Source organism: Sphaerodactylus townsendi, linkage group LG02, assembly GCF_021028975.2.
Source record: "Sphaerodactylus townsendi isolate TG3544 linkage group LG02, MPM_Stown_v2.3, whole genome shotgun sequence".
NCBI lineage: Eukaryota > Metazoa > Chordata > Lepidosauria > Squamata > Sphaerodactylidae > Sphaerodactylus > Sphaerodactylus townsendi.
Genome location: NC_059426.1, coordinates 169,576,360 through 169,582,359, shown reverse-complemented (window position 1 = coordinate 169,582,359; position 6,000 = coordinate 169,576,360).

The following is a 6,000-nucleotide window of genomic DNA, read 5'->3' as shown; positions in this document are numbered from 1 at the left end:
CAAAGCACCAGGCTGGATATGGAAGACACTAATCCACTTTTAAGGGGCATTTTCTCATTGCAGGGCGTTTAATCCCTTCGGCTTCTCTTGTAAAACATGATACTTGGCAACGTGAAACAGAACATGGAACTTGAGACATGTGACAATCGAGTGCATAGTTCTTGCCCAAGAGTGTATTTTTTTTATTTCACATGACAAACTTTTTTTTGTTATCGCGGACCAGTGGAGCCATCGGCCATTCAATGGGTTGGGGGGTTGCGTGCTTGTTTTGGATACGCATTTTGCATCTTTCCTGGGCCCTGACCTTTAACGCGCACAACCTCCAAATTGCTATTTTAGAAAAAAGGGCAATTCCATTGGTTGCCTTCCTTGTTATGATCCCAGTCCTCCCTGTGAAGAAAATGACTCCTCCTCTCTTTGAGGTCTGAAGGGAACATTTTAACCATTTTTCTTCCTCTGGGCAGAAGACTTCCAGCCTGCCAGGCAGTGGTGGGATCCAAACATTTTAGTAACAGGTTCCCATGGTAGTGGGATTCAAACAGTGGCATTAGAAGGCCAATGGGGCTGGGCGTGGCACGGAGCAACAGGCATCTTGTGGGGCGGGGCATTAATAATTTCTCTGTTACTGTAAAAAACTCTTACTGTAAAAAAAAAGTTCCTAATTTCCAGCTGCTATCTTTCTGTCCATAATTTAAACTCATTATAGCAAGGCGTCCTATCGTCTCACTGCCAACAGAAACAACTACTTCTCCTCTAACTGACTGCCTGTCAAACACCACTTCATACTTTCAAATCCTTAATTTTGTTTCTGGAAATCAAAGGGATACTTTTCCTTAAAACCTCAGGAACTTGACCATATTTCTAAAACATGCTTTTAAAACAGCCCAACAGGGAGAATGGTCCCTGCTTTCTACCTTTCAAGCTAACCAGCCCCATAGGAAACAATAAATAGGGCTTTATGATTTTTGGACCTAATGGACTTTCTAACGGAAAAGCAGACCTTAATTAGTAACCCCCTCTCGGCACACACACACAAATAATTAGTAACCCACTCTCGGGAACTGGTGAGAACCTGCTAATCCCACCTCTGCTGCCAGGGCCAAATTCTCCTTTATAAATGCTTTCTTACAGGTAGTGAGAGAGATCAGGGATGGGTTAATCTTCCTTCCTTCTCCAAGCTGGTATCATAGATGTGGAGGGCTTAAAACAGATAGGAGGGCAACAGATTCAGGGTACCTGGATCTGCAGGAAAAGATTCCGTGGACCCAGGCCAGCTGACCAAGCTTCTAAGGGGGTGGGGATTGGGAATCAGATAAAACCTCTTTGGGGGAGAGAGGGACTTTCTCTTCTGGTTGGACCATCGAAGGGGACAGATCTCGTGAATCCGAGTTCCCCTGGAGGCGGCAGCCATTTTGGACAGGTGCTCTCCTGAGCTGGAAGGACTTCTTTCCAGGTATTGGGGAATCAGTAGGCAACTGAAATATCCCCGGCTTTAAGAGAGCTCTCCTATTTTTAAACAAACGGATAGGGTATATAACAGAGAGAAAGGGGCAGAGGACCGGCTTGCCCCTCATTTCTTTTGGATCCCAAGCTTGCTCCATCTTCATGACATGACATTCCTTCAAACATTTAAACGTGGCGATCATGTCACCCGTTAACTTTCTCTTCTCCAGACTAAACATACCCAGCTCCCCAAGCTGCTCCTCGTAGGTCAGTGGTGCATGCAATCCCATAATGGGTGCCAGAGGTGGCACTCAGAGCCCTCTCTGTAAGCACACGTGCACAGAGTTCATTATGTGGGGCTCCCCGGAAAATCACCCCCCCACACACATACATCTAGGCTGGCTTCGGGCCACTTCGGGCATATGCATGAAGGTAACCCTGTTAAGCCAGCAAAACCCCACTGATTTTCATATGGGAAGAACTAAAGCGCAATCCTTTACCAGGGAGTAAGCTCAGCTGCTGGCAAATGGGCTTTTTGTTTCTAAAACACCTCCTAGGGTCGCGGATTCACCCGCTGGAAGCTGCTGCACGGTTGTTTCAAAGCAAAGCTTTTCACTGACTACCACTGCTTACTCCCAAGTAACGCGCGCCTTGGAGTCAACCGTTTTTTCTAAACTAAAACCTCAGTATTCAGGTTAAATTGCCATGTCGGCACTTTGCGATAAATAAGTGGGTTTTGGGTTGCAATATGGCAGTGATGGCGAACCTATGGCACGGGTGCCAGAGGTGGCACTCAGAGCCCTCTCTGTGGGCACGCACAAACAGAGTTCATGTGGGGGGGAAATCATCCCCCACACACATCTAGGCTGGCTCCTTCCAATGCTGGGTTCGCATTATTTAGCGTTAATTAAACCTAAGACCTAGTTTTGGGGACGAGTAGGTAACCTGCGCAAGCACCAGAACCCCACTGGGATTTCACGCGAAGAACTAAAGCGATCCTTTACCTAGAGCTTTGGTTGCTGGCAACGGGGCTTGCTTCGAGTAAACCTCCTCCGGTACCAGATTCACCGCTGGAAGAAGAGCCGTATCACAAAAGCAGCCCCAACCACCACCGCTTTACTCCTTCGAGCACGCAACCGTTATTCTCGCCAACCATTTTTTTCCAAAACTAAAACCTCGCATCGGTTAAATTGCCACATGTTGGCACTTTGCAATAAATGGGGTGGTTTTGGGTTGCAGTTTAAAAAATTCGCCCAAAAAGGTTCGCCTATCACTGCAATATAGCACTCAGTTCTGCGGTTCGGCCATCACTGTCGTAGGTTATGGTGTTTAGCCACATATTTTAATAATAGTTTTAACATCTCACAATATTGATGTTTTATGTTTCTTATCTGCCTGTTTTAAAGGCAGTCTTCCTTTGCTGGTGTCCCCTCATTTACGCCGTGCTTTAATTCTTTTGTAAGTCTCTCACAGACCCTCTTTGGCGAGTAGCAGCAACAAGGGGAAAAAATCTAATAAATATATAAAACAAATTCAAGGATGGGGTTCGGGCAGGCGGTATATTTGATGACTCTCACGCTATCTATCTATTCCCACCAGGGATGGAAAACCAATCCAGAGGTTCCCGGACAATTGGGGAGGACCCTGAGACAGTCTTCCATTCTCACGCTGCCAAGCACTTGGATAGAGCTGGAACACAATTATTTTACCTCCTCCTAACCCACATGGCATTGAGAGCCAGCATGGTGAAGTGGTTACAGGTACACTCTAATCTGGAGAACCGGGTTTATCTTTCACTTCTCTGCCATCACTTTGAGCTATGGAGGTTCACCTGGGTGAGCCAGATTAGCTTGTGCACTCCAAACACATGCCAGCTGGGTGACCTTGGGCTAGTCGCAGTTCTTTGGAAGCTCTCACCCCCCACCCACCACAGGGTGTTTGTTGTTGGGGTGGGGAGAGAAAGTGAGATTGTAAATCCTTTGAGTCTCCCTTCTTATGGAGAGAAAGGTGGGGTATAAATCCAAACTCTTTCTTCTTCTTCAAGGAACATGGACAAAGTCACATTCTCCTATGGTATTGTCGAAGGCTTTCACGGCCGGAATCACTTGGGTGCTGTGTGGTTTCTGCGCTGTATGGCCGTGTTCTAGCAGCATTCCCTCTCCTGATCGCTTCACTCTGCATCTGTGGCTTTCGAGCATCTTCAGAGGATCTGAAGTCACATTCTGCTTCCCTCATCTAGAAGAAGTTTGATGATACTCCCACCTTTCTCTCTTGCAAGGCGAGATCTCAAGGTGGCTTACACACTCTCTTCCTTCCCCACACAATAGAGACACCTTGTGAGGTCGTGGTGGGGCTGAGAGAGTTCAGGAGAGAGCTGTGACTGGCCCAAGGTCACCCAGAAGGCTTCATGTGTGGTAGGGAGCAGGAGTGTCTCCCAGTTCTCCATATTACAGTCCTCTGCTCTTAACCACTATACTATGCTGGTAGGAAAATACACCTGCGCATGCATGGACAAGTGGGGCAGGCTTGGTGAGGCCTCCTGCACCCACCCAACCTTGGAGGTGGGGTCCTGAGGGAGAGAGCATAGGCAGGGCTGGGCTAATTCAGGGTTTGGAAATTCCTGGAGGTTTGGAAGTAGAAGCCAGTAAAGGGCAGGTTTTGGGGAGCGGAGGGACCTCAGTGAGGTATAAACGCCACGGACTCCACCCTTGAAAGCAGCCATTTTCTCCAGGGGAATCGGTGCATGTAGGCCGGAGATCAGTTGTAATACTGGAAGATCTCGAGATGCCGCCTGGAGGTCAGCAGTCCTAGAAAGGACACCTGAAAGATGGCATGAAGAGCTACACAGATACCATCTTAAAACAGCTTTCCTCTCCCACCAGTCAAGACGAGGGTTGGTCGAATGGCCTGCAGGAAAGTGAACCACTCCTAAAGTCTTCTCTGCTACTTTCATCTCAACCTGACCCTTGAAGCCCGCTTGCAACAGCAGTGGCAGGCGACCGCACTTGGGAGTACTGTGTTCAGTTCTGGTCGCCGCATCTCAAAAAAAGGATATTGGAAGCAGATAGAAAAAGTGCAGAGAAGGGCAACGAGGATGATTGAGGGACTGGAGCACCTTCCCTATGAGGAGAGGTTGCAGCGTTTGGGACTCTTTAGTTTGGAGAGGAGACAGTCATATGATTGAAGTCTATCAAATTATGCATGGGGTAGAAAATGTTGACAGAGAGAAATTTTTTCTCTCTTCTCAATGATACTAGAACCAGGGGCATTCCATTGACAATGCTGGGGGGAAGAATTAGGACTAATCAAAGGAAAACACTTCTTCACACAACATGTGATTGGTGGCTGGAATATGCTGCCACAGGAGGTGGTGATGGCCACTTTTCAACCTGGGATAGGCTTTCACAAAGGGCTTGGACAGATTTATGCAGGCAGTCGATCGAGCAGCTCACAGCCCAGGGGATCCAGCAATTCATCAGCCCCTTCTAATTGGCCATGCTGACAGAGGCTGATGGGAATTGTAGTTCCTGAACATCTGGAGAGCCGCAGGTTCCCTACCCTGATCTATGGCTACCAACCTTGATCCTCCTTGATCTGAAGTTGCAAATGCCTTAGCAGACCAGGTGCTCAGGAGCAGCAGCAGCAGCAGGGCCATTGCTTTCTTACCTCCTGCAGGTGGGGCCCCAAAGGCAATCTGGTGGGCCACTGGCAGTGCAGCAGAGAGCTGGACTAGATGGACTCTGGTCTGGATCCAGCTGGGTTTGTTCTTTATGTTCTAGTAGTAGCAACAGCCAGTGGGACATGGACATCAATGGACTCCCGGCTCGCCAGATCACCTACGGGGGTCCCGCTTTCCAGTCCCATTACTTCCACTCAGCTGAAGGGAGCAGCCTGCTACAGGGTGCTGCCCCTTGCCTCCAGCCTCCGCCAGGGCTGTCTGGGACAGCCACCGCCAGCTAAGGATAAGCTGGTGGCGCGGGCGCCTCGAGCAAGCGTTGCCTTGGCTGCCATCCTCCCCGGGTGCCTTCTGCGCAACAGAATGGTCGGCAGAGCACAGCAGCAGAGTCTGCTCACTTTAAACGCACCCGGGAGTCACATATTTTAATATTCCCTGGGTTAACAATTCTTTGCAAACAGAAAAAACAAGAACCAGAGGCAAGAGAGTTCTCCTTCCCGCCTGCTATACTCGATTTGCAATAGGGATTGTCAAGACTGGTGACCTCGCCACTCACGCCGGTGGTAGCAGCACCTAACCGACGCCTTCTCTGATGACTGGCGCGCGCCAGGCGTGTATAGCTGTGAAAAGCCACAGACTAGGATCAGAGAGAAACCCAGGGATCTAATCCCATGTTACCGCCATGAAGCTTGCCGAGCAACCTAAATAGTCCGGTCACCACGCGCTCAGCCAAGCCTTACTCCATAAGGTTGTTGTGCAGATAAATGGAGGAGAGGGTCGTGCAGGCTGACTTTGGGTCCCTCACTGGGGAAAAAGTTATGAGTTTAAATAAAATAAACAGTTATACACAAACAATTGTCCTGCATATTTTGAAATCTGGG